We start from the raw sequence: 10,302 nt of genomic DNA, 5'->3' as shown, positions 1-10,302 counted from the left end.
CTGCCTTGTCGAAAAATGCTACCGTAGTGCTAATCGATAGCCCTAACCCTAACTCTTACCCTAACCCCCAAAACCCTTACCTTAACCCTAACCCCTAAAACCTAACCCTAATCCCAAGACGGTGGAACTGCACATGCGCAGAAAGGCTCGATAGCACCTCTCGATAGGTAGTATTTTTCGACAGAAGACCGGGAACCAATGAATTGGTTTTCCATTATTTCTTATTCGATCACAACTCAAGTTTTTAGGATTCGATCCGGTGTTCTGAACGGATTAAATTCGAGTTCTGAGGTACCACTGTATTAACTTAGGCTATATGCTAATTGACTTTGTAGACATCTGTAAACAACATGCACTTGTATAATACCAATGCCAAATTTCTATTTCTCTTATACATCTGAATGATTGTATTAGCTTTAGCTCTTTATTGTCACCAGGATAAGTGATTGGAGGATGGATGGATGGATGAATTATTTAGGAGCTGATTTTAATGGCATTTTCTTACAAGCTAAACATATTTAACGTGAAAATTGTATACATAGGCCTAATATAAAAAATTGAAGGGCAAGCAAGTCTCAAAAATAATTATGATCGACATTTAATTTTTATACATTTAGCTTTTGTTATCTGGTTAAAACAACCTTTAGTTGACAACATTATTGCCCAGAGTAATTAAGTATGGAAAAGAGCTGCAATTGTTTGGTATTTTACAAAAGTTTACATCAAGGTCAATTCAAAATTCCCTTCTATAAATTATTCATTAACAATTAAATTATATCCTTGAGACAAGCATAGCCATTCATTCCCGTACCTCTCATGTACAACAGAGAAATCTCAATACACCAAGACCTCTGAAGAACACTGAGGCACTGAACTGAGATTAACTACTACTAACTTGTTTCATATTCCAGAAATAAAGAGAGTGAAAGAGGCTGTACCAACTGCATGAAAGATGTGGCATAAAAATAGACCTAATTTCCTCAGGCGAACTCTTTGTACTTTAACACCACACCCCATACTGTACTTTTAGTACTTTCCTTTTTCCATTGAGTACCAGTACCAAAAGTTCCAGTACCTAAAGTACCAAACCAGCTGGGGTCCTTTTTTGGTACTTTGGATCTTTGGAGTGGGACTTGCAAATGCTTTCTTTGTGGATTGGTTATGCAAATAGCCTGCCTCTGAAACATAATACAACCACAATCTTGAAAAAAGTTGAGAACTCAGAAAACAGCGATAAACTGAGCAAAAAAATAAAAGTAAAAAAAATAATAACAAAAAAATAAAAGTAATAATAATGGATGCGTGGACAAATAGAGATCCAAGCTTTAATTGTGATCTGGTTGGAAGAACAGATACAACAACAGGATGGCATGACAAAAAAATAAAAAAGTGTTTCACATAATATACCAAGGTAGCACAGTGTCGGAAATTTTGAAAAATATCACTATATAATTTTCTTGTGATAAATATCGAGATACTTATAAGAGCAAAATGGCAGTTCAACATAAATTTCTCATAAACCCTTCTTAGGCTAAGACAGGCCTAATACATGCATTCTAAAGACATGCATGGTAGCTAGAATGAAATCAATTGTATTATGCAGTGAGTATTTGAATAAATAATGGACAATAGAAGTAAACAAATAAATGACCTGGTTATTAAGTCAACAGAGTGTTGGTGACTTTTGCACACTATGTGCCTCAGTACTCAGTGACCCCAGTCTGTTACTTTACATGGTCTGCCATTGACAACACTACAAATGGGATGGCCAGTGACACCTGCTGGTCAAGCCAGGACAGGGCAGGGACTGGCCCTGACAATGTTTTTGATAGCAACCTGCACGATATGGAGCAAACATGACCCCCCCCCCAGAACAGAGGTGGGCTTCGAGTCCCTAACTCCATAGTGATGAGGAAGCAGTTTTACTCACCAAGCCACCTCATAGCCCCTGTGCATTAGGTAATGATTAAAATATACATGGAGTCGATTTGCTAGCAGTGGTTCAGGATTTAGCTACTACGTGTCTGTAAACAATAGGGAGTGTCTAAGTGAAACACACTAGTTACAATGTTATTCTGTACACATCACCCATGTAAGGAACCTGGCTATAATTCATTTATAATGAAGAGAACCTGATATGATGTATGATAAATGTGTGCATGGCTTATTGTAATTATTATCTTAGCATTACATTTGTTTAGTAAAATGCTTCCATTTGTCCTTGGCAGGGCACACACACACAGAGTTAGAGGTGGGAAATGAACCCACAACCAGGCTGTATTCAAACAAGTTATAAAAGATCATCTTTAAGTATAAGAATGAAGCATTTTGGAATAAATTACAGCTACATGTTTTAAAACATTAATTATTAAATATTGACATTCCCCATCTGAAAGAAATTCAGTTAATAATTGCTTAATTTGTGTTTATTTTTGTACTTTTTGTGTATGACAACAACGTTCTTTGTTGTTTGAGTTTCTTTTGACTGCTGGCAGTGTTTGAGTTCATGCACTTGTAATTTTACTTTAATTCAAAACAGACTTTTGTTGTCTCTAGTAATTCTTTTGTATTATACTTGTCCCTGGATACAGTGCTGATTAGCTTCTATCGGACACGTTAACATCGCTGTTAGCCCCACACCGTCAGACCGCATGAGCTCCTCACTCATGATGCTCTCAGGGTGTTTGTGTCAGCTGATGTCATATTTAGATCTTGCTTACAGTTCCAAGCCACGGATCTGTTTGTGTCAGTTGCTCCGATTCTGATACTAGAGACCATCTTGCAGCAAAAATCGACAATGCAGCCAAAGCCCCCCCAAAATTGCCCTGATCTTCTCTCACGTACATCTGCGGCTGGGTGCAGCACCCAAAGTCATGGTTCTTGCACATATTATCTTGCCTTGGGCATGTTTGAATTAGTGCCGGAGGGGGAGCATCATAGGGTTTAGACGATATTTTGCAATGAAGAGAGAAAATAATAAAGGAAATAAAAAACCTCTGAATTAAATGTTAGATAAGGGTAACAGAACAATATCTCGGAAAACAATGGATGAACGATGAAGACAAAAAATGCTCCATACACAATCGGATTAAATTAAAATAAAGCACGAATAAAGAACAAATATACAATACAAAGATCTGGAATGATGAGACATAAAAGTAATAATTAAAATCCAGCTGGTCCCAGTTTGATGCAGCCAAGATTAGGCCTCCTGGGTCAATTCTGGTTTAGGACATTGCTAACTGGCAGGCTGGACAGGCAAGAAGGAGAAGGGGAAGAATCTACAGCTGGATTTAATTTACTCAAGCAAGTACTGCAAAATAATTTGGATTTACTTCAGTTGTCCTGTTTAAATCAATCTCATCACACAGGAAACCACACAAACAAATCCTGGAGAGAAATGTATCAATTCCACGCTGATAGCACAGTATGGAAAATCGAATGCTCATGTGAAGGAGATAAAAGAGACAGAAAAACTGTCCTGAATATGAAAGTTGCTCATTAACTAAGTGCACCACACCAGAACAACAATACCCAGAGCTAATAGCTTAGACACTGTACACTTCCTGGAAACTAGGAAACATCATAAGGCATTCGGATAACAGGTTTTAGTAGGAAATCAAACGGATACCACCCCAGCTTTTCTGCAGCAATATCCAGAGTTACAGGGTGCTTCTGGGTGTCTTTGTTTGACTCTTCTGTCCCATATAAGTTCTATAATGTCCGGAGAATAGGCATTCCAGCTCATTATTTTGAGTTGTCCTTTACCTTCATTCTCTGTCAAATAGTTTTTTACACACATTTTAATGTGCATTTTGTGTGTTCATCTTTCTGAAGAATGAAGGACTGGGTGACCGTCCATAACCCTAATGGAATGGTATGCCTTCAAAGTGGACTACAATGGCAATCCTGGTTGAGATTGTCAGGTGTTTGGTGAAGATCATCTGCTCCGACACCATCAAAGCATCTGCAGACCATGACATGCCTCCCCCATATGCTTGACAGTAGGAATCACACATGGAGTACTCATGCACTCATGCATGTGTTGTTAGATGGATCCAAATTTTTGGTAAATTTGTTTCATTAGTCTATCGTTCCCACTCCTGGTAATAGAGAGTGATATACAGTTCAAACCATTGGCAGTTATGGTTTCAAGCTGTTATTGAATTCTCCATGAAAGATAAGAGATTCACCCATCCATCCATCTTCTGTAATCACTTGCACCTGTTCAGGGTCACATGGGGTCTAGAGCCTATCCTGGAGGTTAGAGGTGAAAGGCAGGGAACAACCCAGGTTGGGGCACCAACCCATCACAGGGCCACTCACACACCATTCACTCACACACTCACACACCATTCACTCACACACTCACACACCATTCACTCACACACTCACACACCATTCACTCACACACCATTCACTCACACACCATTCACTCACACACTCACACATCATTCACTCACACACTCACACACCATTCACTCACACACTCACACACCACTCACTCACACACCATTCACTCACACACTCACACACCATTCACTCACACTCACACACCATTCACTCACACTCACACACCATTCACTCACACACTCACACACCATTCACTCACACACTCACACACCATTCACTCACACACCACTCACTCACACACTCACACACCATTCACTCACACACTCACACACCATTCACTCACACACTCACACCTACAGGCAGTTTGATAATTCCAATTAGCCACAGCATGTTTTTGGACTGTGGGGGGAAACTTAAGAAAATCTCTGGCGATGTGTATTTAGTCCTCTTGTGGAAGATGTTTTCATTGCTTAATGATATTGTCACAAGTGTAAATAATTGGTTTGACATTTTAAATAGTTGCAGTCTGCAGTGGATTATATAGTACTGGCATCCATATGGCAAGAATGTCAGACCATAATCCTTGCTTGGCACAGGCATATACTATCTGGGTTCACGGTCTGTAAAATGGCTTGAGATGCGAACTGCTGTGAAATTCCGTCCTCGCAGTGCGTTCCAGTGATGATGTCATGACTGTGAAGTATCTGCAGTTACGGCTCATGGAACTCGGGGAGCTCAGTGGCACGAGAGATGACAGAAGCCATACAAATTTATTATGTGTTCACATAATACACAAATTCCCTGCATTTTTAAAAAAGACGTTAGGAGGTGCTAATGAGCATTTTTTGTTTTATTTGTTGCCTTATTTTTGTTTGCTGTGTTAATAAAACAGGATCGATCAACAGTATCTAATACAGACGTTTATTAATAAAACTTCTAGGAATGATGTTAAAAATTGCCATGGTGTTGATCCCTGTACAGTAGAGTATTATTCTGATGACATTTTAATCATTCTGTTATTCAGATAGTCAAGCTAGACAACTTCATTTTTTGTGTGTTTTTTCCCCTGACTGTGTTTTCGTCTCACTGTTGGCATTCTTAATCCTTCCTTTGTGGTTTTTCTGCACCATTTGAAATATAGACCATTCATGCAATGTTATTTAATTTATTTTTTTTTGCTCTCAAGGCATAATGCAATCTGGAGAATCTGGGAAACAGCATGTACAAAGAGGACCATTTTCATGAGAAATAAACAAATAGATGAAAGAAGGAATGGGCAAATAAATAAATAGACGAACGTATGAACAAACAAACATATATATATGTGTGTGTTTGTTTGTTATATATATATTTTTTTTGTTTTGTTTGTCTGTTTTTTGCTGTCTTTATTGACCCAGGAGGAGGGGTGCCGCATTTTGGGCCCCATGAAAGCATATTATATTGGGCCCCCAACCCAGATCAGTCAGATAATGTTCCAAATTTCTTAGGGCCACAGTCACTCTGGGGCCCTTGGACTCGTCCTAACTCCCCTCCCCCCCTTTATGGCCCCCCTGGGACTGGGGAGGTGGTAACAAGCTAAGGTTAGAAGCTTCTGGTATCACATGCTCATGAAACGACTGAGGCACAGCCTCATGTTGTTTTTAAACTCCGAACAGTTAGAATTATTGTTCTCTTTGTATGGCTTATAAATAGCGAATTGGGTCATTCCAGCTGAATATTTGGAAATGGTTGTTAAGTTGCTAGCATGTGGGAGATCATTATACATTTAAGACCTCAAGTGATTCCGAAAAACAGGAGTTTGAAACCTCTTTGAACATCAAATTTAGCAGAGGCTTTCTATTGCAGAACTTCAGCCGTGACCGACCGACGTAAGTGACCAACATGCTGCTAAGCAGACTTATGAAATGCAACCACATCATGCTGTGAAGGTCTGATTTTTTAAAAATTTGTTTCTTAGCATGTTTTGAGTGCAAATGTGTAGAAATATTTGTGTAGCTGTAAGAAAACCAAGAGAGCAGGGTTTAGTGAGCAACAGGAACTATCAAAGGAGCCCAGCTCCGATATTCTGCCAGCAGGGATTATTTCAGGTGCAGCCTGATCTTTCACTAGATGGCAGAAGCATCATCCGTCCACAGAGCTTTAAAATACCAGGAGTTTCACAGAACCGACATGAGAAAATCAGCAGGTCTTCATTCACAGCAGCTAACATCACAAACGTTCCCAGACACCCGGACTCCAATCACTGTTTTAAACGGAATCGTTTAGCATTGCATTTTACCATGTAGCCACAGAATGCTGTGTCATTGCCAGTTCCCTTGTCATTCCCTTGACGTCTCTCTCTCCACAGACTTGTGGGGTCTTGATTCGCTGCTCTCCATTTCACTTTACAAAAGTAACAACGCACAGGGGCGAGGGAGACGTCAGGAACTTAAACACAACAGACGGCATGTAGTCAGCCCAATGATTGATACGAGACAATGACTCGTGGTGTTGTAGCTCGCCCGCACTACCCAAAGCTGAAAGTGACAAGGCTCCACAAGGTGTTTCCACAGCTTGTCTGCTGATAGCCTTGAAAAGAAAAACATTCTTTCAAGCTTTGTGGAAAATTTATGGCATGTTTTTTCAGGCATGACAAGGCGCAGCAGTGACCATTGACCCACAGTGCCACACCCTACAAGATTTACTAAGCAGGAGATCGGGGGATACATCATGCTCTCACGGGAACTCCCGAGAGTGACATCACTGACATAGCAGACTCAACGATTCTGTGGTTGTGGGCACGTTGACAGACAGCGAAGTGTTGTTTGGGGACTTTCAGGTACATGGTTAGTGGAAACTGCTACACAAGAACAACTAGTATGCGTGTAAATGTTTTTAATTTGAGCTAATTATCCAGTCCTTTACCATTGTTATTGGCAACAACTGCAATGGACAGGAAGCATAGCGGATGGAGCTGATAAATGAGATAGCTAGTGAGCGACGGAAGCACAGTAACGCAAGCCGGCCACGAACGATTGGGTAATGTGATGTGCGTTTATTTTGAACTCAGTTACATGGGGGTTCTTACATGGGTGTTTTAATAGTATTTTTTAATGATTTTGTCTTAGTATTTTTCTGTTTATATTATGCAGTGTATATTAAATTGGTAATAATTTTGCAGAGTAATTCTTCTGTCTTTTGTATTTCAGGGTTTGATGCATTGTCTTGGGTGTCAGCTGTTGTTTTTAGAGATATCTTATGTTTTGTATTTGTAACCAGATCCAAAGCACCATTCAGGTTACCACGGTGGGGGAAGCTGATCAAGGCAAACACAGAGACCTACCAGTGTGATTTATTCTAATTGCATGTATTTTTGGTTTTTCTTGAGAACTATGAGACTAGGGGTGTTTATTGCATGTAGTGCCTTTCTGTCGTATGTCATTTGATTGCAGTGTATATGGTACACCGGATGTTTGAGTGCTTTAGGAGTAGGCCTACTGTGTTAGAAGGTCTGACTCACGATCCACCTGCCTGTTGAATACCATTTTTGAGATTAAAAAGATATTGCTTGCGCTCCAAATTAATTGTCTTTATGGACATCACTTGGGGATGTGCTAATTAGGGCCAGTGAAAGGTAATCTGACCCACACATCTCAGGGTGCTACAATCTCTTACAGAAAAAGTAAATCAAACAGTCTTATTCATGTTTCACTCTCTCAGGTCTGCAGCAGGTCTCATGTGAGGACCTTGTGACTACCATGCAATTTTGGAATCTTCAGGATTATACTATCTGCCCCATCTTTAGGGTACCCACTGCCATTCTTTATCGTCTGTATTAAAGAACATGTGTATAAGCAATGGCTTTCTCTGCCATTTCTTTTCTTTTTCTTTTCATTCTGCTATGTGGTGGGATTTCCATAAGGCTCTGAGAGGAGAGGCTTCAAAGTCCATTGTGGGTGGGATTTATAGTACACTGTCACTTCCCTGTTCCACCCAATCGGAACCAATGAGGTGCGGTTCAGGCTCAGACCTGACTAATCAACCTGTGGATCTACTCAACCTAGTAGTGGTAATGTTCAGCAGGTATTTTGCCCTGAAATGGAGAGCTGGGAAGTCATCTTTGCACATTGTTGGATGGATCATACAGGTCAAACGTGCACTGCAGCTAAGCTACTGTATACACAGCCACCATCTACATACATGTATAACCTCCAAGGAGAATGAGGCCTCCATATAATCCTCACAGAGAAGATAATTACCAGGCTGCACAGCAATTGGCTAGAGGGCCTGTGGTAGAAAAATCCATTATTATGCAAATACAATGTAATGTCAATCAGTAATTACCAATGAAATTCATAATAAAACTGTTGATTTAACTACAATGATTACAAATTATTAATTTCTGCTTTGGAATAGTTATTATACTAAACATGTAATGCAATAATGCAAACTTGCTTCAGTAATAAGTTTTCACTTTTCAATAAGAAACATTTAATAAGGAACTAACATGTGACGGTTTATTCTGCAAGAGGACCGGGTAAAGGTGTAGACCTGATCCGAGAAGTTAAGCTGCTGCAGAAACCAATATTAGAAATTTCTGTGCTGCTGTCATAGGTCAAGGATAAGTGGACAATAGCACAAAGGAATATAGGGAAAGTAAGATGAAGAAAGTAACTGAAAACAACTTGTTTAAATAGGGTAATGAAACCATAAGGACAATCGAAAAATAGGTTGACCCTGCCTCGAACTGATAATGGACCTCTATAAGCAGAAGTAGCAGGTGTCCACAGATATCCGACCCCCCCCTTAAACTATCTGTAAACTGACTGTTCCCCCAAAGCTTTGCGGTAAATAAAGTTTTGTCAGACTCTTAAACAAATCAACTTCTTCGAAATTTCTACCACAGATTTGGGGGTTCGTCTGGGATTGGAGAAAGGGAACAGCCAGTGCGGGCTGGACGGCGAGGACTGGGGTGTCCCGTTAGAGGGGAAAGTGAGACGTCACTGTCAGCCAAGGAACGAGAAAAATGTTACTCTATTCGGGTCAGCATTCCGGCCTCGTTGGACGAACCCCTGGGACCGAAAACGAGGGGAAATCTGTAAGTTGTTTTATTTACTTGAAGTCGATGTTTAAGCGGCGTCACAAAAGTGTGGTTTGACAAATGGGAAAAAGCGGCAGTGGATTGCGGTTCACGGGAGGATATCCTAGTATTCAAAGGGAAGTGAATATGGGTATTTGCGGTGAAGCAAATACGGGTGTCTAGACACAGGGCTTTCGTGAGAAAGTGGAAACAGGTTTGTTGGACTACGGTCTCACCAGGGTGTGAATGAGTGAATGTGTAAAGCGTGTGGGATTGACGAGTGTGATGAATGTGAAAGTACTGTATTGTCAAGATTATCAGGTACACGAAGACGAACTGATAAGTATTTGGAACTGAAACAGGGGAACAACAACAAAGAACTGCCATTTTGGCATAAGGATGGGGGGGAAGATATGCCAAAATATCGAGGGAGGGGAGGGCAATAAATGACGGCTGGGCTGGGCATTCCCAGTTAGGGTTACTGGGAGTGGGAGGAAAGAAAACTAAAATGTGAGTAATGATTAGAAACAGGAAACAGGTGAACTGAGCGAGATGCAAGAGTGCGGTGGGTGCAAGGAGATCCAGGAGAAGTTCACGGCTCACAGGGAACTTGTGAGAGCTGGAGAGGGGAGGGCATGTCAGAGTGGAGCAGAGATGCGAGCAGGAGGTAGCCCAGATTCCTGTGTTGCATATGGAAGTCGGTAAAACCCAAACTGGAAGCTAACTAACCAAAAGTCTGGATCATTTGCAAAGCTATTCTAGCCATGATAAAGACATCCGATCTACTTCAACTGATATGGAAAAAAATATCGTGATAAAATATTCTGTCATATTACCCAGCCCTGCTCTGTAGGTTACATTCTTCAGTGTTAATTTCCATGAGAATTTGT

Source organism: Paramormyrops kingsleyae, chromosome 19, assembly GCF_048594095.1.
Source record: "Paramormyrops kingsleyae isolate MSU_618 chromosome 19, PKINGS_0.4, whole genome shotgun sequence".
Taxonomy (NCBI): domain Eukaryota; kingdom Metazoa; phylum Chordata; class Actinopteri; order Osteoglossiformes; family Mormyridae; genus Paramormyrops; species Paramormyrops kingsleyae.
The sequence above is the reverse complement of the archived record's forward strand: the minus strand, read 5'-3'. Positions refer to the sequence as shown.